Genomic DNA, 26076 nt, shown 5'->3' with positions numbered 1-26076 from the left:
CAGAAAAGTGACTTGCAATAAAGGAACTGTACACATGTAGTCAATCAATCAAATTGCAAACAGTGCAGTAGCTCCAGATGTTAGTGAACTGGAGAGTTATAGTCTGTACTCTTGCCAGCAAGAAGAAGGCAGAAACATGAGCAAGCTAGAGGAGGAGGGAAATTGCAAGGGAAAGACAAACGTAAATTGATACTATTATCAAATGTTGCACCATGTGCAAAGTTTGCTACATTTATCTTTGGTCAAGGAGATTCTTAGGTTATTGTTGCTTAGCGAAAGGTCTCTCTGAAAACCTGAGCAAGAGAAAGTCAGTCTTCAAGAGTACCAATACCCTAAAATGACTCATGGATTTAAAACAACACACTCTCCACTGCCACCCCCGCCACAACCACCATAGCCCAGATGATTACCAACAATTAAGAAAAGAAATGGCCAGGATTCCTTGGACCAGCAAAGGCACGTTTCTAGAGCAGGACGAGAGCTGAAGTGAGATGCTGGGAGAGGAACTAGCCTTGGAAAGGGTGGCGTGCTCCCACGAAAGCAACCCTTTGTTCGGGACAGGAGCTTTGAGCCTGGTAGCTCTCATCCCACTTCTCCAGGCCCTGCATAGTACAGAGGCCATGATCTCAGAATAAAAACCACTTTCAAAAACTACCATCACATAAGTAATTCTTAACTTTTCGAAAAGGTGATTTTCTATAGGCTAAATGGTTATTTTCCCTCTCTTAACAGAACTGTTTATAACTAGGCGAGAAGAGAGGAAGAGTCTGTTTCTTATCTAATTTCACCAATTCCAATGAAGTGAAGAGTATAGCATCCTCTCAGAGCTGGGTGTGGTGGTTTGCACCTGTAGTCCTAGCTACTCAGGAGGCTGAGGCAGGAGCATCACTTGAGGCGAGGAGTTCAAGACCAGCCTAGGCAACATAGCAAGACCCCATGTCTTCAAAAGAATAGAATATTTTCCTGGCACACCCTGCCTCCCACCCATCAGAGCAGAATTTTCTCCAAAACATCTTCCAAATGTAGGCATATGGCCTGTGTCTAAGCTATATGGAATTAAACTCAGAAAAAGCTACAGCAGGCATGTCCAGCTGTCATCTCCTCAATGCTCCACCCTCTGCCCGGTAATCCTGGTTATTTGGAGGAGTGGGGAACGTTGGTTGTGGGTCTAGGAAAACAGAAGTCTATCCCGCCTCCTCCCACAATCAAAACAGAAGAAACCCTGTCCTAATACACTTAGATCCTTCTGAAGCAAACACAAGGACCACCTGGTGAAAACTAAATCAGTCAGTGCAGTAAAATGTTACCCGCAAAGTCTGCATCTAAACAAGCCCTGAAATCTGAAGTGAATCTAAACGAGTGTCATCTTCCGTGATGAAGGTCGTTCGTTCCTCATGTTCCTTCCACTCCCTAAAGCAAACATCACTACAAGGTAATTAAATACGCAATGATTTGACAATTCTCCAGCCCAACTCCACATTTCAACACACTTGAATTAGGAAATACTGATCAGAAACTTTCATTGTATCATTATATGACTTTACCCACATTTTACTGGCCTTAGGTGAAAGTGACATTATTGTTGCCTGAGAAATGTACACATGGATGAATGCCACTCACTCAACAGATATTTGAGTAGCTTCTACCTTTCCAGGCACAGAGTTTACTAAACCCTTTCACATCCATTAAGTCATTTGAGGCAATATTATTACCTCGTTTTTACAGATGGGAGAACTGAACTTCAAAAAAGTGTAAGGGGCTGAGAGCAGTGGCTCACGTCTGTAATCCCAACACTTTGGGAGGCTGAGGAGGGTGGATCTTTGAGCCCAGGAGTTCAAGATCAGCCTCGGCAACATAGGGAGACCCTCGTCTGTACAAAAAATACAAAAATTTGCAAGGTGTGGTGGCTCACATCTGTAATCCCAACACTTTGGGAGGCCAAGGAGGGTGGGTGGCTTGATCCTTGGAGTTTGAGACCTCCCTGGGTAACATGGCAAAACCCCATCTCAACAAAAAAATACAAAAAATTACTGGGGCATGGTGGTACATGCCTGTAGTCCCAGCTACTTGGGAGGCTGAGGTGGGAGGATGGCCTGAGCCTGGGAGTTTGAGGCTGCAGTGAGCTGTGATCATACCACTGCACTCCAGCTTGAGACAGAGCAAGATCCTGTCTCAAAAAAAAAAAAAAAAGTATAAGCGTTGTGCTGTACGGTGACACATCTTGTGAGAGTTGGCATCAGGACTCAAGCCCAGGAGACACAGTTCTCTTACCCCAAATCTAACACTCTTTCCACTACTCCTCACTGCCTATGTGACACCCAATTGTAACTTTTTTTTTTTTTGAGATGGAGTTTCACTCTGTTACCCAGGCTGGATTGCAACGGTGCAATATCAGCTCACTGCAACCTCCGCCTCCTGGGTTTAAGCGATTCTCCTTCTTCAGCCTCCCGAGTAGCTCGGATTACAAGTGTGTGCCACCATGCCTGGCTAATTTTTGTATTTTTAGTAGAGACGGGGTTTCGGCATGCTGGCCAGGCTGGTCTCGAACTCCCAACCTCAGGTGATCTGTCCACCTTGGCCTCCCAAAGTGCTAGGATTACAGGCGTGAGCCAACATGCCTGGCCATAATGTTCTTAATGTGTTCCACTTGGTATACGACAGCAGAATGCCACAAAGAAGGGGTGTGGTCACTGGATTCTCAACCTGGAAATCTAACTGCATTTACAGCACACATTCTGTGTGGGCAACTCACTCTCTCTGAGCCTGTTTCCTGGTTTTTGTCATGGGCTAATCATTTCCGTCTTGCTGAATTGTAAGGTAATTGGAAAAGAAGCAGGAAAGTCCTTCCCCCACACCTGGGTGCACGGCAGGAGCGACCTGCACCTACTGTCATGAACATCCTTCCTCAACAAAAGCACTGAGGCTTCCCGCTTCTGCCTGGAACAACTTGAAGCTGCCGACGCAGAAGAGATGCCACGCTTCATGGGGTCCTCATGGATCCCCGTTAATACTGAATCCTGCTTCCTAGATCATCCGACCACCTGTGTTAGCCTATAACCAATTCTCTGCAATTGATGTAGAATTTTGTGCCTTCATCTGTGTTCGCAGAACAGTATCAACAGGAGCCATTATTTCCTGAATACAGGGTGATTTAATCTGGTTTTTAATCTGCTTTTTTATTTGCCTTTCCCACACCATGCATGCAGAGACCACTGTGGACTCCCAGCAGAAGCCGGAACTAGCAGCTGAGACAGCTGGGACATCAGGCCATCTCTATTGATAAGGCCCATCTGACCAAGCCACACTATGAAAGTCAGAGGCATCACGTGAGAGAAATAAGGAAATTGGAGCTTCCCAGAAAAAAACCCTTCGCTTTCTCTCAGTAGCCCAGGTGTTAGACACTGGCTCTTGCTACAAGATAAAATACAACAGGTTTCTCTTTTTGGTGAACATGACAGAAAGAGAATAAACAGCAGAAATCAAGTTGACCAGTAGTCTCTCTTTCTTATTTATCTGTTTTGAGACAGGGTCTCGCCCAGTCACCCAGACTGGAGTGCAGTGGCGTGATCACAGCTCACTGCAGTTTCAACCTCCCTGGCTCAAGTGATCCTCTCACCTCAGCTTCTCAAGTAGCTGGGACTACAGGTGCGTGCCACCATGTCCGGCTAATTTTTTTTTTTTTTTTTTTTTTTGTAGAGACAGAGTCTTCGCTATGTTCAAGACCCAGGCTGGTTTCAAACTCCTTGGCTCAAGCAACCCGCCCACCTCGGGCTCCCAAAGTGCTGGGATTACAGGCAGGAGTTGTGTGCCCTGCCTCTGTTAGCTCATCCATACTGGGTTACCGGGTTTAGCATCCCCTCCCAGTCCCTGTCCCCTGCATTCTGGAGACTCAGCTGAAATAAAAACTGCCCACATCAAGAGTCCCATCTATGGGGCTGGAGAAGCTGCAGGGATGTCCTCCTCCCAGGGCCTACCAGACCCCCACCCTGCCCCCCCCAGCCCTCAAGCACCCACATGAGCTGCTTCTCTGTTAAGCATTCACAGACAATGATCTACCCATGCTATATATTCACCATCAACGTGTATGGAGCACCAGCCGTGCCCTGGCACAGGCTCTGGCGATGCAAAGACACAGCTCTTATCCTGAAAGAGCTCATAGTTATGAAGGGGCCTGATGAATAACTAGACACTCAGGGTACAGCAGAGCAGTGCCATACCACGCAGCAGGGTGGGGACGGGGGTGGGCTTGGAGTGGAATGCGGAGGAGGTTGTCCATCCCAGGCTTGTTCAGGTGGGGGTGGTCAGGCAGGCTTTCTGGAATGCATAACACAGAAGCTGTTCCGGAAACACACGAAGGAGTTAGGCAGACAGTGAAGGGGTCTGCTCCAGACAGAGCACATCCCCACGGCTTGGGTCTGGGCCACAGCAAGCACAGAGCCCCCTACCCATCAGCACAGCTCCCAACAGCAGGCAAAGGTGACAGTCGCCCCCAGGCTCTCCTGCCAGGGTGTCCTGGGAGGACGTGTGCTTTGGAATCTCTGAGTGTTCTAAGGATCTTGGGGCCTTTGTAGGAGTCCAGCATGGATTCTCTAATGCCTAGCTGTATGTTAATGGAATATTTGTGACTACATAATAAATACAAAAGGCTCTCAATACACAGGTCTCCTGGTATCTGGGTTCAGCCTAACCCGGAAGTGATCACTTCAGAGGCTCCAGGTGGAATCAGATCTTCTGATCAATCCTCAAAAAAACTTCCCTAAGCCACCAGTGCGTGTGTCAGGAGCATCGCGTGGTCACCCATGCACATCGGCTGGGCCTGTTAGCCAAGTCGCTGCTGGGTCTTGGCCATTGGTGTGTGCAATTCACAGCCGGGCAGCTGCTGCAGACACCCAGTCATATACTTGTATAGGAAGAACAGCTGGCTAGCATTTCCTGGCAGTCATGATCAGCACCACAACTCAGGCAAAGTTGAGTTCAAAAATGTTTCTAAAACACTTGCTGTGTGCCCAGCACCTGTTTCATCTTCACTCTGTCACAGGTGTTATTTTTGAGTGGATCAGGAATTGGGTTTATCTGTCCCTCTATCCCATTCTATAGAAGTTTCCCAAGTGGCATACATAGAAAATATTTTTTGAGTATACAATATGCAAAATATCACTAAGAGGGACTGGGCACAGTGGCTCTTGCCTGTAATCCCAGCATTTTGTGAGGCCATGGCAAGAGGGTTGCTTGAGGCCAGGAGTTTGAGACCAGCCTGGGCAACAAAGCAAAACCCTGCTTCTACAAAAAAATTTTATAATTAGCTGGATATGGCAGCATGCCCCTGTAGTCCTAGCTACTTGGGAGGCTGAGATGGAGGATCACTTGAGCCCAGGAGTTTGAAGGTTCAGTGACCTATGATCACACTGCTGCACTCCAGCCTGGGTGATGGAGTCAGACCTTGTCTCTAAATATATATATATACACACACACACACACACACATACACACATATATACAAACACATATTGCTAAGAGAATGTGCTGTCTTTATATGTAAGTAGAAAACTGAGCCACTATCGGAAGACCATGTGGCTTGACTTAGGGTTGGAGCAGGGTGGATGAGCTTTAAATTTCTTTCTAGCTCTAATTTTCTTTGAGTCTAAATCATCCTCACTCTTTTACCTGGTTTGATGTGAGACCCACCATATGGTTTTGTGAGCTGCTTGACTAGGACGAGTTTTATAGCCTGACACTATAGACAAAAATTTTCTCCCGTATATACAAAAGAAATGGCCCCAAGAAGGAATGAGCAGAATGCACTGGTCCCTTATTGTCCGTCCCAACAATCTCATCAAAGCAGAAGCGAAAATCACTCAGAGAAAGTAAAAAATTTATTCTGAGACTGCAGATGCATAATGCCAAATAATCAAAGAAAAACCTGTCTGGGCATGGTGGCTCACGCCTGTAATCCCAATACTTTGCGAGGCCAAGGCGGGCAGATCACTTGAGGTCAGGTGTTCAAGACCAGCCTGGCCAACATGGTGAAAACTTAGCTGGGCGTGATGGTGGGCGCCTGTAATCCCAGCTATCTGGGAGACTGAGGCAGGAGAATCGCTTGAACCTGGGAGGTGGAGGTTGCAGTGAGCCAAGATTGTGCCACTGCACCCCAGCCTGGTGAAAAAGTGAGACTCCATCTCAAAAAAAAAAAAAAAAAGAAAAGAAAAATTGGCTGGGCATGGTGGCTCATGCCTGTAATCCCAGCACTTTGGAGGAGGAGGGCAGATCATGAGGTCAGGAGTTCGAGACCAGCCTGATCAAAATGGTGAAACTCTGTCTCTACTAAAAATACTAAAATTAGCCGGGCGTGGTGGCTTCAAGTGACACTACCAAAGTATGAAAGGAAAATAAATCTCAAGACCCCCAAATCACTAAGCCAAAGGGAAAAGCCAAGCTGGGAACTGCATGAGGCAAACCTGCCTCCCATTTTATTCCTACATAAGACAGCTACAAAGATAAAAAGCTACATACCTCCCTCACAATTTACCCACAAGGAAACTCCTTGTGGACTTCAAGATCTTTACCCTAAAACAGTTCTGCTGAACTTCACCTTGGCAATGCAAATGGGTACAGGACAAAGGACAGAACTCAAAGTCATCCCTCTGCTCACCTGAGACAAACGCATATCTGATTGCTTCCTCTGCCCTATTGTTTTTGTAAAAATGAAGATTCAGGCCAGGCATGGTGGCTCATGCCTGTAATCCCAGCACTTCGGGGGGCCGAGGTGGGTGGATCACCTGAGGTCATGAGTTCAAGACCAGTTTGGCCAACATGGTGAAACCCTGTCTCTACTAAAAATACAAAAATTAGCCAGGTGTGGTGGCAGGTGCCTGTAATCCCAGTTACTCAGAAGGCTGAGGCAGGAGAATCACTTGAACCTGGGAGGTGAAGGTTGCAGTAGCCGGGATCATGCCATTGCACTCTAGCCTGGGCAAAAAGAGTGAAACTCCGTCTCAAAAAAAAAAAAGTAGATTCACTGAGCCAACTAAGGCATAAGTGACTCTTCCTCTGCCCCCCTCTCACATGTAAATTGTGTATTCAGTGAAAGGCTGACAAAGACTCAGAAGAACGAAGCCTTCTTTTATCTACCTATGACCTGGAAGCCCCTACTTCGAGTTGTCCTGCCTTTCCAGACCGAACCGGTGCACATCTTATATACATTGATTAATGTCTCATGTCTCCCTGAAATGTATGAAACCAAGCCGCACCTTGGCCACCTTGGACATATGTCCTCAGGATCTCCAGAGGCCGTGTCACGTGTGTGTTCTTAACACTGGCAAAATAAACTTTCTAAATTGACAGACCTGTCTCAGATACTTTTGGGTTCACAAAGGAGTGCCTGGGCTGTTTTTTGGAATCCTTTGAAATCTACTGGCCGCTGGCTCTGCTCAGCAACGTCAGGCCCTGGGGGAAATCAAAGCCTCAGTGAACTCAAAAACCAACAAAGGGGAACTGCTATTCCCAGCTATTCCCTGGCTGCCTGGACTGTCCCAGGCCTGTGATGAAGCAGGGGGAGCCGCAGACACTGGGAGAATCCCATGCGAGTCATTGTGAAATAAACCGAGCTGGTCTTGGGGAGTCGGGCAGAGAAGGAGCACTTTGGAGACAACGGCAGCTTTCATTTGCTCCTGAGATTTTGATCTGGGGCTTTATCATTTGATCCAGAGCTTGGAGGCTGGCATCTTTGAGAACATTTTAGGTGGAATAAATGGGTGGGCAGGATGGAGCTATTCATATCTCAATACTCACGGTGTCCCTGCCAGTGCTGGAGTCCGACTCTGCCTGCACAGGAAGCACGCACCCAGCAGCTCATGCTGACCGTCATGGATTGATTCTAGATCCCAGAATGAGCGTTCTTGCCACAGCAAGTACTGCTACGAAGTCACCTTTGAGGGGACTCCACCTGACAATGGTATTTGCAAGACCACTTCCTGGGACTGCAATGCACACGCATACACACACACACGACATTTTTTCTGTCATCAAGCGGCTATAGGAGACCACCATATTATTCCCAATTGGCCACCAAACGCACCCTTGTTACCACACTTCTTTGAGCTTGAGTTTGTCATTAGTTACCTGGGACCTCGGCGTGTTTTCGTCTTCCCTCCCTCCCTTCCTCTCTCCCTCCCTGTGAGGTTAAGAAAATAAAGATAATAACAGTGAAAATCTGGAGAACCCCACAAGCTTCCTGCAGAGTGCTTTAGGAATAAAAGACATTAATGTCAGTTTTTTCCCCTGTAATTAAAATGTCCTTTAAGGAGGACTGCACACTTGACTGATGCACCCTGGGCAAAAAGCCAGAGGGCCAAACTGACCTGTGGAGACTCGTGGGGGTGGCACCTAGGGAGGAGATCAGAGGCATTTCTCTATCCCACGGGGTAATGTGGGGTGTGAAAGCCACCTGCTTCTCTCTCCCAGCACCTAGCAAATAGTGCTCTGGAAGTAAGTCCCCCTCTGCCCCATCCACAGCCTCAGTTCCTTCCTGGGGGTTCGTCGGGGTAGGGAGGAAACTAGGGGACCCAGAGGGCTCTCCCAGCTGTCACAGGCACGTGTCCCAAGGCAGTCAATTTTCCTTTTATTGCTTGCTCGTCTTGAGGTACTCCCATAGGCTATTTGGGGCTTTTCTGTATCGTTCTTTTCACTTTCCCCTTTACTCTGTCAGCAGAGGCTTCTCCAATGAATGCAACCTCCCTAGTCTCCCTTTCCCTGACTCCCTCTCCCCTCCAAAACACTCCAGCCTACCCCAATCACATGCAAATGCAAACAGACATCTCTCCTCTGGAGCGAATTCTAGCGGATCCTCTAGTTGCCTGAATTACAAAGTTGGTCCCTTGGTTAAAGCATTCCTTCACCGGCTCAGCTTGCTGGAAAGACTTTTAAGAGAAAGAAGAGGAGACAGACCCCAAGGCACAGAAACCCGACCTACCACGGCTTGCTCCTTGCCTTTCCTCGCAGAGGTTTTCTCTCCAGCCCTGGACTCCTGTAGGATCTCAGCTCTGAGCTCCCCACAGCTCCGGCCTCCTTTAAGTTTCCAGGCAGGGGGTGGGGTCGGTGGCCCCGGCTGGGCGGGTTTCTGTGTGGCGGGAGGATGCTCAGTGGACAGGGCCCTGAGGGAGCTGAGGCGGGCCTGTTTTTATAAAGCAGGGGGAGGAAGTTCACGGTGGAAGCAGCACAGCCCATCCTGGCTTCAGGCCAGGCTGATTATTCACAGCCGTGATGTCATTGAATCGCAGGAATTTGGAAGTGGGATGGGACCTTAAGAATCATCTTTCTTTAGAGTCCTAGTGTCCCAGGTTTAAAAGGGACTTTCAGGACCCTGTGATGACAAGAAGTATTTATAATTCTAAAGGCACCAGGTTGGGGCTGGGAGTGGGGTGTCTTATGGAATCTGTGGCTGTAGCTCTGGCCTCTCAGGACATGAGAGGTTAAAAGGACTGGAGGATGCACAAGGATTGGAACACTTTGTGTGGTGGCGGGAGCTCAGCGGGGTAGCCACTGAGAAGGCAGGACCAGCCTTGGGCTCACCTGCGGTAGGAGGTGCCCCCATGGGGGTTTGCTCTGGTAGGCATCTTGGGCCCAGCTCTGTAATTTTAGGGAGAACCTTTCTCTTCTTTGTAAAGTGCAGGGCTGCAGTAGGTGGCCTCCGGGGACTTTCCGGCTCCAGCATCCCCTTGAGTGGGCCCAGGGAATATACACAGGGCCTTGGGGCCAACATGCCTGAAATTCGATCAAAGCCATCAGCCCTTAAGCCCACCGAAGCCTTTCAGTATTTGCTTGTAAAATGCCCCTGGAAATAGACAAGCCATTTCCCTTGCTGACACCTTTTCAGATGACTGAGAAATAAAAGCCCTGTCGTGTAGGGGAAAGTCTTAGGTTTAAATCCGGCTGCGCCAGTAACTGGGATATGACCTCAGTCAAGATTTTCAACTATGCTGAGCTCTGGCTTTTGCATCTGCAGTTCATGTGAGGATCAGAGAGAAGCCACGCATGTCAGGGCCCTGGCACGTCACAGGGCTCAGCAGGAGCATCTATCATCATTGGTTCATGTCTGGCTGAGACAAGACCTTGTAAAAATGAGAGAGAGGTGAAAGAAAGAACGCAGGGAGGGAAGAGAAGTTTGGCAGAGGAAATTGTGGGATGACCGACTATTCAGGAGAGGCCAGATTTCATACATTCTGATCGTAAATATACTCATATTTGTCAAACCATGAGTGCTGAGTTTGAAGTTGAAAGGCACCTAACTGCTTTTCACATTGCTTTCAAACTGTTTTTCCACATTTTTATCAAGCTGCAGCCCTGCTGATGGTCATTGTAGAAAAGGGGCACTGGGGTGGGTTGCCTGCTGAGCACGGGAGGTAGACCTCCCATGAGCGGCAGCAGCTGTGGGCCTGTCTGGTGGGCATGGGGCTGCTTTCCTGCAATGTGGTCTAAGATGGTGAGGATGGAGGCTTTTTTGGGGGGTGGGGCATTGCCGTTCAGCAGGGAGTGCTGGTCATGAGGACTCTCATTTGAACTCTTGAGAGGATGGTTTTCCACTGAATGGTTGCACTTAAATCCTGGATCCTGAACCTCTATGGAAAACAATATGGAGATTTCCCAAACTAAAAATAGAACATCCATTTGACCCGGCAATCCCACTACTGGGTATCTGTTCAAAGAAAAAGAAATCATTACATCAAAAAGACACCTGCACTCATACGTTTATCACACACAATTCACAACAGCACAATTCACAATAGCAAAGGCACAGAATTAACCTAAGTGTCCATCAGTGGAGGACTGGATAAAGAAAATGCACATATACACCGAGGAATACGACAAAGCCGTAAAAAACAATGAAGTCTGTCTTTTGGAGCAACATGGATGAAACTGGAGACCATTATCCTAACTGAAATAACTCAGAAACAGAAAGTGAACAACCACATGCACTGACTTATAAATAGGGCCTAAACAATGGGAGACTGAGAGGAGAGGGTTTGCAGATCATTAGCAGGGGCCCTGAGCTTTGCTGAACTACACCCGAATGATTAAGACCCAGCAATATCCTGCAGCCCTAGAAACTGGGGCCTCTGTGTTCCTTCTGAATTGAGATTGGTTTCCCTCGGACAGATTTTGGGGAAGCCTGAGAATGCAGAATTAGGCATGGGCAGGCTGATAAGGTGACAATGGGAGCCTTGATTTTAGTCAAGGGATCACTTCGAGGAAAGGAAAAGAACAGAAAAAAAGGAAAAAAATCTTGGTGACCTCACATCCTGTGAACATTTCATCAAAGCCCTTCATTTTCAAAAAAGAGAAATAAATCCAGGCCTAGATAACACGGAGACAAAGCGGGCACAGGGAAACTGGACGGGGAATTGCTGCAGGGCTTTTCCCAGCCAGCCCAGCTGTTTCTGCAGTGGGCGTCTCCTCCACAGAATGCATGAGTCATGGAGATGGCGGGGGCAGAGAACAGGGGCTGCTCCGACCCTTCTCACCGGGGCAGGTGGCAGGATGGGTATTTGAACGAGAGCCATGCCGAGACTCTGCTCAGCTGGGTAAGAAATGATGTGATGTCTCTGGAAACTCAGAGAAAGGAAGAGTGGGCAAGAAACTTGTTTGTTTTTTTGTTTTTTTGTTTTTTGTTTTTTTTTTTTTTTGAGACAGAGTCTTGCTCTGTCGCCCAGGCTGGAGTGCAGCGGCGTGATCTCGGCTCACTGCAACCTCCACCGGGTTCAAGCAATTCTCCTGCCTCAGCCTCCTGAGTAGCTGAGATTACAGGTGCCCGCCACCACGCCCAGCTAATTTTTTTGTATTTTTAGTAGAGATGGGGTTTTACCATGTTGGTCAGGCTGGTCTTGAACCCCCGACCTTGTGATCCACCAGCCTCAGCCTCCCAAAGTGCTGGGATTATAGGCATGAGCCACCGCACCCAGCCAAGAAACTTATGACAAGGATGTTTTGGACCAGAAGACGGACATTTTGGGTCTAAACTAAGATTTAATTTTGGTAGCCATCTGGCTTTGCAGGGGATGGGGTAAATGTCATGATGGATCTAAAATCGGTGTTATTGTCACACGCCTTGTCTAGGTCTCCATCTAGACTGGGAATCCCCGGCCCCGGGGCCATGGGCTGGTGTCTGTCCATGGCCTGTTAGGAACCAGGCTGCGCAGCAGAAGGTGAGTGGTTGGAGAGCCAGTGAAGCTTCATCTGTGTTTACAGCCGCTCCCCATCGCTCGCATTACTGTCTGAGCTGCACCTCCGGTCGGATCAGCAGTGGCACTAGATTCTCATAGGAGTGCAAACCCTATTGTGAACTGTACATGCGAGGGATCGGGGTTGTGCACTCCTTATAAGAATCTAATGCCTGATGATCTGTCGCTGTCTCCCATAACCCCCAGATGGGACCATCTAGTTATAAGAAAACAAGCTCAGGGCTCCCACTGATTCTACATTATGCTGAGTCATACCATTATTTCATTATATAATACAATGTAATAGTAATATAAATAAAGTGCACGATAAATGTAATCCTCTTGAATCATCCCGAAACTATCTCCCCTCCCTCTGTCCGTGGAAAAACTATCTTCTACAAAACTGGTCCCTGGTGCATAAAAGACTGAGGACCACTGATCCAGACTAGACGCCCATGGTGGTAACAGCACCAGTTGTGTGAATTCCACACAAACAATGAGAAACATCAAAACAGGACAAGCTGAAGGCATGGGAAGAACTCTTACAAATCTTATTCTTGTTAAGAGCTGTTCACCAAACTGTAGGAGGAGGTCTTTATTCTTGCAACTCTTTGGTAAGTTTGAAATTATTTCAAAATATTAAGTTAAAAATTGGATTATTTTCTTGGAGCAGTAATTTTTTGAATATTTAGCCTGCTGACATGCATTTTTTAAATCTCCATACAAGATAATGATAGGTATTCAACATTGTTTTGACTATCTAAAAACTGAAAATAACTTAGATGTCAAAACATAGGGGCCTAGTAGACTAGGACATGTTAGAATACTGCAATATTGTGTAGCCATTGCGATGACTGATAACATAATTATACCGACATACCAAAATCAATCATAAAATTGCCTTGCCCAAAAGAAGAAGAAAATAAATTTGTACATGAGCTGTGATATAAATAATGTAGATCAGGCGTGGTGTCTCACGCCCATAATCCCAGCCCTTTGGGAGACCGAGGCAGGCAAATCACTTGAGATCAGGAGTTCAAGACCAGCCTGGCCAACATGGTGAAACCCCATCTCTACTAAAAACACAAAAATTAGCCAGGCATGGTGGCGGGCACCTGTAATCCCCGCTACTCGGGAAGCTGAGGCAAGAGAATCACTTGAACCCGGGAGGTGGAGGTTGCAGTGAGCCAAGATCGTGCAACAAGAGTGAGACTCCATCTCAAAAAATAATAATAATATAAACACTACATAGATGTATGGATAGAGATTAGAAGATAAAATTAGGTGTTGGAGTACTGTCATTATTGGTGAATTGTTTTTCAGTTCCTTTAGTGATGCTTCTAAATGACTTTCATAAAAGTAGATATACTGGCTCCGCACTGGGTGTGCCCAGCCCAACACTCTCTCTCTGGCACTGGAAGGACCTGGTTGTTCATGGAAGCGTGTCAGAAGAATAGGAATTTTCCTTAATAACTTATGATGGAGTATCCATGAGTTTATTCAAGTTATTTTTGAACACATCTAATTTTCAATCAATTCCTTTGTGGAGTGAGTTGAGTTTCTTAGGTTGGTTTGCTGATTCTCCGACACAGAACTTCCGTTCTCTGCTCCTAAATCTACCTCTTTTGAGCCTCCTAACACATCCCCAGCTATCAATCTTCAAATACACCCCTGTGGTGAATGTGCAGGCTACTGGAATGAGCCTGGGGCTGGAAGTCAGAAAGTTTCCTTTCTCTCCTCTGAGGTCAGTTGCACGACTCTGGTCAAGTCCATTTGCCTTTGATAAGCTATAGGTTCCTTGCGTTTCAGATAAGAGAAGTAAAGATGGAAAGAACTTTGCAAGGGAAAGCCTCGTACTGTTTTCTCAAAGATGAAGAAAGGAAATTTAAAGAGCCCCTGACTCAAATTTTTTCCAACTGCCTCCTAAGCAACATTAGTGTCACACACATGAACAAGAACCAAGGCTACCAAGTTAAAAATTGAAGTACTCTCTTAGAGCGGTACTTTTTTTGAATATTTAGTTGATATGGTTTGGCTCTGTGTCCCCACCCAAATCTTACCTTTAATTTTAATCCCCATAATCCCTACAGGTCAAGGGCAGAAACAGGTGGAGGTAATTGGATCACGAAGGCGGTTTTCCCCAAGCTGTTTTGGTGATAACGAGTCTCATGAGATCTGATGGTTTTATTATCGTCTAGCATTTCCCCTCCTTGTGCTCATTCTGTCTTCTGCTGCCCTGTGAAGAGGTGCCTTCCTCCATGATTGTAAGTTTCCTGAGGCTCTGCCAGCCATGGGGAACTGTGAGTCCATTAAATCTCTTTTCTTTATAAATTACCCAGTCTTGGGTATTTCTTTACGGCACCATGAGAACGGACTAATACATTAGCCCAGTGAAATACATTTTTTAAATTCCCATACAAGATAATGATAGGTCTACAACTTTGTTTTGACTGTCTAAAAACTGAAAAACAATAGTAGTTTAAAAAAAAACAATATCACTGGACTAAGTACAAGATAATAACAGGGGAAACTGCGGAGGGAAGAGAAGGGATAATAATATGGGAACTCTGTGCTTCCTGCTCAATTTTTCTGTAAACCTGAAACTGCTCTAAGGAATGTCTATTAATTTAAAAAATATTGACAGGAGGCAGTGGCTAACGTCTATAATCCCAGCACTTTGGGAAGCCAAGACAGGGGGATCGCTTGAACCCAGGAATTTGAGACCAGTCTGGGCAACAGAGCAAGACCCTGACTCTGAGAAAGGGTCTGCACTCCAGCCTGGGAAACAAGAGCGAAACTCCATCTCAAAAAAAAAGAAAAAACCATTCAGGAGGCTGGGGCAGGCAGATCACGTCAGCCCAGGGGTCCAGGGCTGCAGTGAGCTATCATCATGCCACTGCAGTACAGCCTGGGCAACAGAGCAAGACCCCCAACTCTAAAAATAAAAAGAAGAAAGTACTTGCAAATGAAAAATATGATCATTTCTGATATTATAAAATTATATCTAGAATATATTTATGTATGCATATTATACATAAGAATTTAATTTTATTTGCAGAAATATTTGGTCTGTGAGAACATTCACTGCCATCTGCTTATTTACATATCCAACATATCATAGCTAATGAATATCTGTAGGAATTCTATCACAGTCTTATAATTTTAAGGGTGTCTCTGGTCAATCTGTTTAGGAAAATTGCGCTACTCTTTATTTAACTTAATTAATTAATTTTTTGAGACAGGGTCTCACTCTATTGCTCAGGCTGAAGTGCAGTGGCATGATCTTGGCTCACTGCAACCTCCACCTCCCCAGTTCAAGTGATTCTCTCACCTCAGCCTCCTGAGTAGCTGGGACTACAGGCACACACCACCACGCCTGGCTAATTTTTATATTTTTTTTTGGTAGAGACGGGGTTTCACCATGTTGGCCAGGCTGGTCTCGAACTCCTGAACTCAAGGTATCCGCCTGCCTTGGCCTCCTAAAGTGCTGAGATTACAGGCGTGAGCCACTGTGCCCAGCCTACTCCTTATTTTAAATGTGCAAACTCTGCAAAGTGGCTGTGCTGAGGCACTTCCAAATGCCACCCGGCTGGTGCTCAAGCTCTGGTTTCTGCTCTATGGGCCCTTCTTCTTCTGGACCTGGTGCCACCAACCCTTGCAGCCTCCTATGGAGGATGGTGCGTGTTTCCTTTCAGCCTTTCTGGTCATCTCTTTTCTTGTTTTAAAATAACAACACCAGGCCAGGTGAGGTGGCTCACTCCTATAATCCTAACATTTTGGGAGGCCAAGGTGGGAGGATTCCTTGAGCCCAGAAGTTTGAGACCAGCCTGGGCAACATGGTGAGACCCTATCTCTACAAATAATTAAAAAATTAGTCAGGTGTGGTGGCACATGCCTGTAGTCCCAGCTACTTAGGAGGCTGAGGTGGAAGGATCCCTTGAACCTGAAAATTTGAGGTTGCAGTGAACTGTGATCCCATCACTGCACTCCAGCCTGGGAGACAGAGTGAAAGCCTGTCTCTAAAAATAAAAAAATAAATAAACACATAAATAACACTGACAATAACCAAAACCAAGTGAATACAGATAATTCCTTCTGACCCCAGGGTGACCCCAGAGTCCCAGGCCATGGCTGTGTCTGGGGCGGGCTCCTTTGGGAGAGCGGCCAAAGCCCTATTCACCTCGGCAATGAGATCACTCAGACCTGGGGGGAGGCGCGTTCTGGGAGAGCGTGGTGACTTCCACAGCAGAGGCTCTTGCACCAGTTCTGGTCACCCACGGGAGACTGCATGTGCTCAGGGTGACAGGAACACCACTGTTTACATGGGACCCACCTCCCGCCATGGCATCACAGGACTCGCCGCTCCGGCCTCCTTCCTGAGTCAAGCATTTTTGTCCAGTGAATACAGCTTTGGTGCAGCTTTCCATAGCTCCTCTCTCCTCCCCGCCAGGGAAGTGATGCATATTTTATAGAGATGTTCTTTCACGTCATTCTAACTGTACATTTTTTCCTCTGTGAGGAGTTTGCGCCAATCGAAATGAACTTGAGATCATTTTCCCCCCAGGCTTTCTTTATCTAAGGAGCACAGGGCTTCCTGTCTGATTTTAGTCACCGATTGGATTGATGGGCTTAATCACATCCCAAATGTTCGTTGTCCTATCTCCCTGTGTGTGCAGGACTGGCTCAGTCTGCAGCTTTTATTAGAAATCAACGGAAGCCACCAGAACACAGAGCCCTGAATGAACACTGTGGACCTGGATCATCCGACCTGAACTCCAATGTAGAAGAAAGCCCCTCTGTACGCACCTGCTGACCTGCCTGTCACCACCCTCACAGCTGTGCCGGGACAACGGCACAGACCCACCCATTCTAAAGTTACCATCTAATATGTGTGGGCTCAAACAGAAAACATGCTGTAATGTGAAGACATAGATCAGATGGAAGAACACATTGATGCCAACTTTTTTTTTTTTTGAGACAGAGTCTTGCTCTGTCACCCTGCCTGGAGTGCAGTGATACTATCTCGGCTCAATGCAACCTCTGCCTCCTGGGTTCAAGTGATTCTCCTGCCTCACCCTCCCGAGTAGCTGGGATTACAGGTGCCCACCACCATGCCCAGCTAATTTTTGTATTTTTAGTAGAGACGGGGTTTCGCCATGTTGGCCAGGCTGGTCTCGAACTCCTGACCTCAGGTGATCCACCTGCCTCGGCCTCCCAAAGTGCTGGGATACAGGCTTCAGCCACTGTGCCCAATGCCAACTTTTTAAAAATGCACACTCCTTCAAAGGGTTAACAGCACAGGAGAGGTTGTTGCTGAAGGTTTGCAAGGCAATTGCTCTGAAATCATATTGGAAACCAAAGCAGTAGGTGTGCTTCCCCAGTAGAGCGTGTTGACAGGGCCTTGGGGTTTAGAATAAGAAGGGAAGAGTTTCCAGCATGTCAATGGGCACGGTGGTAATGGTTCACAATGGGTCATTGAGTCTAGGCTGACAGGGCAAAGGGCTGAAAGACAGGGAGGACTGGCGCTGAGGAGCCATGGAGACTCCAGGAGCAGGAGACAGGGAGCTGGGAGGGCCATCACACATGGTCGTCCCCCTTAACCACAAGGATGTGTTCCAAGATCCCAATGGATGCCTGAATCTGTGGGTAGTACCGAGCACTATATATACGATGCTCTTCCCTACACATCCATACCTATGATCAAGGTTAATGTGGCCAGGCATGGTGGCTCATGCCTGTAATCCCAGCACTTTGGGAGGCCGAGGCAGGTGGATCACTTGAGGTCAGCCGTTGGAGACCAGCCTCGGCAACATGATGAAACCCTGTCTCTACTAAAAATACAAAAAACTTAGCCGGGTGTGGTGGTGTGTGCCTGTAGTCCCAGCTACTCGGAAGGCTGAGGCATGAGAATAGCTTGAATCCAGGAGGCGAAGACTGAAGTGAGCCGAGATCATGCCACTGCACTCCAGCCTAGGTGACAGAGTGAGACCGTGTCTCAAAAACAAAACAAAACAAAACAAGGTTAATGTATAAATTAGGCACAGCAAGAGACTAACAACAATAACCAATAGTAAAATAGATCATAACAAGGTACTGTAATAAAAGTTATGTGACTGTGGTCTCTCTATATATACCTCTCTCTCAACTTATCATAGAAGTGAGCTGGGCAAGGTGGCTCACACCTGTAATCCCAGCACTTTGGGAGGTCAAGGTAGGGATTGCTTGAAGCCAGGAGTTCAAGATCAGCCTGGGCAACATAGTGAGACCCACCTCATCTTTACAAAAAAATACAGAAAATTAGCCAGGCATGGTGGTTTGCTCCTGTGGTCCAGCTACTTGGGAGGCTGAGATAAGAGGATCTCTGCAGCCCAGGAGGTCAAGGCTGCAGTGAGTGCTATACCACAGGTAGTTACCCTGTGGCAAGTGAAACCACAGATAAGCCGGGGGGCCACTCTAACATGGAGCAGAGAAGGAAGCAGCAGTGGGGAAATGAAAGTTATTCTGAGTCACCAAGGAAAGTGACAATGATTCCTGATTCTGCATGGCGTGGCCCTCCAAGTCATCATACCACCACCACAATACCTCAAGGATGGTAAGGATTTGAAGAGAAGAGGGAGAGAGGAAGGAGAATCGAACAGGGAGAAGCAAGAGACTTCCCCAAGAGCCTGCCTTGCAGACCCCAGGTGGGCCTAAGGACAAACTTTGTTAGTGCATTGCCTTTCACAAAGCTCCTTCATGCACACCACCACATCTGCTCTTCACAAATGTCATATCCTGAGAAATGGACAGAGACAGTATCATATCCAGTGCACAGAACAGGAAACCAAGGCCCAGGGAGGTCAGGTGACTTGCCTGTGGCCACAGGTTTGCTCATCAGTACATAAGGGAAACCAACAAGGCCAATCACGATGGAATCTGGGCTCCAGCCAGGGCGCCATGCACAGAGACACTCCATGCCTTTGGGCCACCTGTCAGCCTCCTAGGAGGCAGCTCAAGTGAGGACAGAGTTTGTTGATGTTTTGTCTGCCACGCTACCCGCAGGGCCCACACCAGAGGAGAAACACCGACAACAGCGTGCTGGCCAGGAGGGATTGCGGTGGCAGTTGCATGTCCTGTGGCTTCCTGGAGCTCACGATGCCCCTGCAGATGCTGCGGCTGGGTCCCCAAGGCAGAGGGGGCAAGTGGGGCGCCTGTCTCCGCAGAACATTCCTGAGACTTTGCATGGCGTTTCCTCCTGCTTGCTCACCCATGATGGGAACAGAGACCCCTTCCTGAGTCCCACAACTGCCCCACATCTGCTCCGGGGCCTTCCGTGCCCATGTCCCAGTCAGGAGCCCCTGGCCGGGCACAGGAACCATTGGTCTCAGTAGCCGCAGCCTCCTGGCGAGAGGGCAGGCGCCGATCCGGGAAGCTGCAGCTGCAGTGGCACTTTGCCCTCACAGCAGCCTCCACCCTGTGGGGCTGGGACAGGTGGCCCATTTTCCACCCCCAGAGATGCCAAAGGCATCCCCTGGCCAGAGTCTTTAAGTTGTCCCTGCAGATGTTGGCAGCCTCCTGGCCTGCGCTCAGCCACTAGGATGTCAGAGCAGCAAGAGGTTGTATTCCTTGGGGCCCGAAGGGCAGAGCTGTCCTGGCTGTGCCACAGGGCCAAGAGGGGAAGCTGCCTTCCAGCTGAATGAGGCCGGAGGAGGCCAGTGGGGAAACAAGCCCACATCTGGAACACATCTACCCAAAGGCCCTGGCATCCTGCATTAGCATCAACACAATCCAGAGGTCAGTTCACACCTGAGACCATCTGCCGTGAGCCACTGAGCAAGCCACTTCGCTTCTTGGACTGGGTTTCCTCATCTGTAAAATGGGAATGTGAGCCGGGCACAGTGGTTTCTGCCTGTGACCCCAGCACTTTGAGAGGCTGAAGCAGAGGGATCACTTGAGCCCAGGAGTTCGAGACCAGCCTGAGCAACACAGTGAGATCTCATCTCTACAAAACATTTTTAAAAATTAGCCTGGCTTGTTGGTGTGTGCCTGTGCTAACAGTGACTTGAGAGGCTGAGGGTGAGGTGGGAGGATTGCTTGAAGCCAGGAGTTTGAGACCAGCTTGAGCAACATAGCAAGATCCTATCTCTATAAAAAAAAATTTAAAAATTAGCCAGGCATAGTGGCACACACCTGTAGTCTCAGCTACTCGGGAGGCTGAGGTAGGAGGATTGTTTGAGCCCAGAAGATTGAGGCTGCATTGAGCTATGATTGCTCCACTGCACTCCAGCCTGGGCGACAGAGCAAGACCATGTCTCTTGAAGAAAAAGGGTAGGGAGAGGCACAGTGGCTCACTCCTGTAATCCCAGCACTTTGAGAGAGTGAGGCAGGAGGATTGCTTGAACTCAGGAGTTTGAAGCCAGACTGGGCAACATAGGGAGATCCCATCTCTACAAAAAAAAAAAAAAAAGTCCCAACCAATTTAATGTCATCATCACTTCCTGAGAAACTGATTTGATCATTTGTCAAGATCTGACATTTACAAAATCTGACTGTATAACACTTCCTTGAACAGAACTTCTGCCAGGTTTCCCTGCTGTTCTCCTGTCCCCAGAGTCTTCTGTCTGGTTCTGCAGCATCCTGGGGGCCATCCTCAGGAGCACTGTGCCAGGAGGGAACCTCTCCTGATGGAGCTTTTCCTGATCCAGAGAGGCTGCTTTACATCACAGTTTCACTCTGGTCTACTTACTAGGACCCAGGAAGCCTTGACTCCATCAAACAGACCCTATACCTCTAATTCAAGCCACAAGAGGGGCCCTCACTGCCCTAGGAATGAGAAAGACAAAGAAGAAAACACACGCATGTGATTATGTGCTCAGCCTTCTCCTCCTCAGTGCTGGGTTCTGCTAGGCCAGGCAGCATGCTGCAGAAGCTAGTGACATTTGTTCTTGGCCCTCAGAACAAATGTCTCAGAAGTCTAGGGAGAGGAGACAAGGAAGTACTAGAGCTGGCAGCTGGAAATACTTTTCTGGGAAGGGCTGGGTAGTGAATAGTGCAGGCTTTACAGGCAGCGTGGTCTCTGTTGTAACTATACAATTGTGCCCTTGCAATGTGAAAACAGCCAGGGACCCTATGCAATGAGTGTGGCTATGTTCTAATAAAATGTTATTTCTAGGCCAGACGCAGTGGCTCACGCCTGTAATCCCAGCTCTTTGGGAGGCTGAGGTGGGTGGATCACTTGAGGTCAGAAGCTGGAGACCAGCCTGGCCAACATGGTGAAACCCCATCTCTACTAAAAATTCAAAAATTTGCGGGGAGTGTTGGCACGTGCCTGTAATCCCAGCTACGCAGGAGGCTGAAGCAGGAGAATCACTTGAACCCAGGAGGCAGAGGTTACAGTTAGCTGAGATCGCACCACTGCACTCCAGCCTGGGCGACAGAGTGAGACTCCGTCTCAAAAAAAAAAAAAAAAGTTATTTACAAATCGGATGGTGATTTGGATTTGGTCCGTAGGCTGTTGTTTGCCACCTTACACTACAGAGGAGACACACAAGACAGAAGCAGCACCTGGTATGGGACAGCTCAAAGGAGGCACTGGTCGCTTTCTCTGAGCAGGGGGTTGGAATGGGACAGGCTTCGTGGGACAGGCATTGCTGTGCAGAGCTGAATAAGGGAAGTAGGCATTTGCCAAGCGGGCTGGGGCGAAGGGCACTGCTGGAAAGAGAGGCATAGGTGGGAGCCCAAGCCCTGAAGCATGGCATCATTGGGGCCTTGGCAGTCTCAGCCCATCAGTGTGGCTGGAGACGGGGGAGGTGAGAGCCAAAGATGAAACTAGACAGGGAGGCGGGGCCAACTCCGAGAGGCACTGTGAGCCATGCTAAGGGCTTTGGTCCTTATCCTCAGGGCAGGGAGAATAGGAACTAAAGGAGCCTCTGGGGAATGATTAATGACCTCATTCATTCTCACAAAATTCGATGAGGTGGGTGTTACACATCCCATTTTGCGACAGCAACACTAGCTCAATGTTCACTGCTTCCCCTAAGTGGCAGAGTCCCATCCAACCCGAATCCTTCAGGAGCTGGACCCCTGCTCTCTCCACAGTGCAGCCTCTAATGGAGCCTGAGACCCAGGATGCTTTTCCTCCCTCGCCCTATTGCCAGGAACCACCCCCCTCCTCACCCCACCAGCAGGAAGGGTTCAGAGAATGCCACGATTTCCCAGAGTTGGACCCTGGAACCTGGGGTGGTACAGGGTGGGGACCTCAAGGCGTTGGCCACTCACCGCGGGAAGCTGCCTGGGGATGCAAAAGCCTGGCTCCCTTGGGGAGAAGGGAGTGGAGTGTTTGTCTGCTCCGCTCTCTTCATCCTGGCTGAGACCCACCTGGAGCCCACCCAAGGGGTCGTGGATCTGCTGCTCTGTGACTGAGGTCACCAGGCGAGAGGAATTCCAGAGATTCCTGCTGAGGCATCAGCCCCAGCTCATCTCCTCTCTGCACCCAGTTTACTTGGTTGCTTAGTTGCAGAATATTTTGGTTCTTTTCGTTCCACCCTCTGAAAGTTGGAGCAGTTTGCAAGAATAGGTCTCTTTTCCTCTGTCATATGTGTCAGGCATTTGGGGAATCCTCACCAAATATCTGCTGAGTTAAACAATTAATACTGAAGTGCATCATTTGTACAAATGCCTTTTATTTGCTCCTTCACATTTACTCCACACCAAGCAAGACCTGCCACCATTTTACAGAGATTTGTCCTCAAAGAAGTCTGGCTAAGCCAAGTGCGGTGGCTCACACCTGTAATCCAGGCACTTTGGGAGGCCGAAGTGGGTGGATCACCTGAGGTGAGGAGTGTGAGACCAGCCTGGCCAATATGGCGAAACCCTGTCTTTACTAAAAATACAAAATTAGCCAGGCATAGTGGCAGGTGCCTGTAATCCCAGCTATCAGGAGGCTGAGGCAGGAGAATCACTTGAGCCCAGAAGGTGGATGTTGCAGTAAGCCGAGATTGCACCACTGCACTCCAGCATGGGTAACAGACTGAGACTCTCTATATATATTTAAAAAAAAAAAAAAAAGCAAAGAAATCTGGTTCCTTGCAACTCAAAGTGTGGACTCGGGACCAGCAGCAACTGGGGGCTTGTGAGAAATGCAGACTCCCGGGCTCCACCCCAGACCTGCTGAACTAGAAGCTTTATTACAAAAAGATCCTCCAGTGATTCATATGCACGTTAAGATCTGAGAAACACTGGGGACATGACTTTGCGCTTGTACCCAGAAACAATCATTAACCCCAATTCCATTCCTTTGATAACTTCTAAAGTGATATTCTTTATATATTCAGAATCAAGTTACATTCTGAGGTCAGGAAACATCATGAGCCCCTACAAATTTCCTCTTCCAAATTCTTCCCCTTGAGTGTACCTGCCCCATCCCTGCTTTTGGCAACAATGATGGTTTTAAGTGGGAAAGGAGGAAGTGAGAGTAGAAAAATGTTGAAATGACACATTTGAGGGTGACAGCCAAACACCTCGTCTCTGAAATTGCCACTCTACATAGGGTGTGTACATCCTGTGCCCTGTTAATTCATTCCTTTGCCAAGTCTTTAACCATTTAAAGAGAAGATAAGGTGGTTTTTCCAAGGTCACACACATAGTAGCAGGGATGGGGAGGGGAGAGGGACGCGTAAGCCCAGAGGATGCCCTGGTTGTGCCAGTGTCCCCAGAAAGACAGGAGAAACCCATGTGCCAGGCCAGCGCCCTCCCTTGCCATGGCAGGCAGGGTTTCTACATTTCTGGCTGCAGCAGCTGCTTCTTCATGGCCACTGCCTGGGGTGGAAGGCAGAATGTCAGCTCCCATGTCAGACACCTGTTTTGAATCTTAGTTCCACAATTTACCAGTAGTGTGGCCTTCAGCGAGACACATGCTCTCTGAGCCTGTTCAGACAGGGACAATATTCACTTTGCAGACTAGCTCTGAGGACTGAAGGAAGCATGTTGGCTGGGCCTGCAGTGTCCAACTCATATTAGATGTTATATCTCAGAGAGGGGCCCCTAGTCATCCCCCAACCACGTGTTCTACGCATTGCCACCTCGTTCCACAACCTTCACTGATACTCTGCTACCTGTGGGAGAATGTGCAGACTCTAGAACTCAAGGCCTCCCCGATCTGATCCCCATCTCACCCTTGCAGCCTACTTCTACTTCTTTAAATGAAGGTGTGCTAACAAATCTGATTTTCTTATTTCTAACTTACACAATATTATTTCTTCTAGAAATTATAGACAAATCCAATGGCACAGGAATCCCCAACCCCTGGGCCATGGACTGGTACTGGTCCATGGCCTGTTAGGAACCGGGCCACACAGCAGGAGGTGAGTGGCAGGCCAGCTAGCATTACCGCCTGAGCTCTGCCTCCTGTCGGATCAGCAGCAGCATTAGATTCCCACAGGAGTGTGAGCCCTATTGTGAACTGTGCATGCGAGGGATCTAGGTTGTGTGTGTGCTCCTTATCAGAATCTAATGCCTGATGATCTGTCACTGTCTCCCATCACCCCCAGATGGGATTGTCTAGTTGCAGGAAAACAAGCGCAGGGCTCCCACTGATTCTGCATTATGCTGAGTCATACCATTATTTCATCATATATTACAATGTAATAATAATATAAATAAAGTGCACAATAAATGTAATCCTCTTATATCTTCCTGAAACCATGCCCCACAACCCTGGTCCACAGAAAAATTGTCTTCTACATAACCAGTCCCGGGTGCCAAAAAGGTTGGGGAATGCTTCAATGGGCTGTTAAGAGTGCTGGTTGAGGCTGGGCGCAGTAGCTCACGCCTGTAATTTTTTGGGAGGCTGAGGTGGGCAGATCACTTGAAGTCAGGAGTTCAAGACCAGCCTGGTCAAGATAGTGAAACCGCATCTCTACTAAAAATACAAAAATTAGCCAGGCATGGTGGCATATGCCTGTAGACCCAGCTACTTGGGAGGCTGAGGCAGGAGAATTGCTTGAACTTGGGAGGCAGAGGTTACAGTGAGCGGAGATCGCGTCACTGCACTTCAACCTGGGCAACAGAGCAAAACTCCGTCTCAAAAAAAAAAAAAAAAAAAAGAGTGCTGGTTGATTGTAGGACTTAAGCCACTTAATTGATTACTTCTCTTATGCCTGCTAGGGAATTTTGGTGTTTTTCTTCATCGACAAATAATATTCCTTATTTCCAAATAGCTGTACCTCCTTTTTCTATTAAAATAATCCTAAGGTTGTTATTGGTAAAAGTGTATTTAAAGTTTAACCCAAGTTCCATTTAAACAACTATGTCTAAGTGAAGTTGGCCTCTCCCACTATTAATAAATCTTCTCACTATTTTGCAACATAGACGGCTTCATTCTGTTAACTTTTAATGAGTTGTTCATTCAGTTATGGGATTTTAAACTGATAAGAGTTGGGCGTATAGTTCCGGTTAATTTTTTATGCTAACGATGTAACTTTTTGTCTTTGCTAACTTTTATTATTACTTTGTTATTTTCTTTTTTTTTCGTTTTTTTTTTTTTTTTTTTTGAGACGGAGTCTCGCTCTGTCACCCAGGCCAGAGTACAGTGGCGCAATCTCGGCTTACTGCAACCTCCACCTCCCGGGTTCAAGCGATTCTCCTACCTCGGCCTTCCGAGTAGCTGGTATTACAGGCTCATGCCACCATGCCCGGCTAATTTTTGTATTTTTAGTAGAGACGGGGTTTCACCATATTGGTCAGGCTGATCCCAAACTCCTGACCTCAGGTGATCCACCCACCTCGGCCTCCTAAAGTGTTGAGATTACAGGTGTGAGTCACCGCACCCTGCCTACTTTGTTATTTTCATACAGCACTTTTTCTTTTTTTTCTTTTTAAAAATTTA

The 26076-nt window shown here is 47.7% G+C and overlaps 1 protein-coding gene across 2 annotated transcripts in view; it reads right to left on the bottom strand.

The window, feature by feature from the left end:
- PLAT (plasminogen activator, tissue type) overlaps window positions 1-9231 on the bottom strand; it is a 32546-nt gene extending 23315 nt beyond the window's left edge. The window contains exon 1 of one of the 2 annotated variants that reach the window (XM_055349196.2): window positions 8969-9231. The gene's annotated coding sequence lies outside the window, so the exon portion shown is untranslated. The remainder of the gene's footprint in view (window positions 1-8968) is intronic. The other variant, XM_055349197.2, reaches the window with a different exon arrangement.
- Window positions 9232-26076: the final 16845 nt, after the last annotated feature.

This window comes from Gorilla gorilla, chromosome 7, assembly GCF_029281585.2.
Source record: "Gorilla gorilla gorilla isolate KB3781 chromosome 7, NHGRI_mGorGor1-v2.1_pri, whole genome shotgun sequence".
Taxonomy (NCBI): Eukaryota; Metazoa; Chordata; class Mammalia; order Primates; family Hominidae; genus Gorilla; species Gorilla gorilla.
Note: the sequence above shows the minus strand (reverse complement) of the source record. Positions and strands in the feature narration are given on the sequence as shown.